A 505-nucleotide genomic window follows, 5' to 3' on the forward strand; every position below is an offset into this window, starting at 1 on the left:
TTGAGCCAATCATTGGACAATCATTGTCAATGATTGCCAATGATTGGAATTGGATAAATATTTTAGGAAATTGGCACTTGTTTACAAATGGGTTTCTGCAAAAAAAAAAATGTATATAATGATAATAGATTTTTTTAATTGGAAATTTAATGGTGGAAGTTTTTTTTTATTTATGTTTTTATGTTTGAATTATATAGTGGGGGTGATAAAAATGGATGCCAATCATTGGGCAACCATATGCCAATGATTGGCATGGGAGATGCTTGAATTGGCAGTGCAGCATGAAGGGGAGAAAAAAAACGGGAAAAGGGGAGGGGCGTTCCACTTCTGCCAATGGGTGGAAATTTGGTTCATGTTTTATTCATATATTAAAATGCTAGTTTTTAATATATTGGGATTGGTAATTAATTATTAGGTGTTATTTTATATGATCTAACATTGAATTTTAGTCCATTTGAAGAGGTTAGAGTTAAGTTCTTGGCTTGAAATTTAGCAAGTATGAAAA

The sequence above is a fragment of the Solanum pennellii genome, chromosome 3, assembly GCF_001406875.1.
Source record: "Solanum pennellii chromosome 3, SPENNV200".
NCBI classification, from domain to species: domain Eukaryota; kingdom Viridiplantae; phylum Streptophyta; class Magnoliopsida; order Solanales; family Solanaceae; genus Solanum; species Solanum pennellii.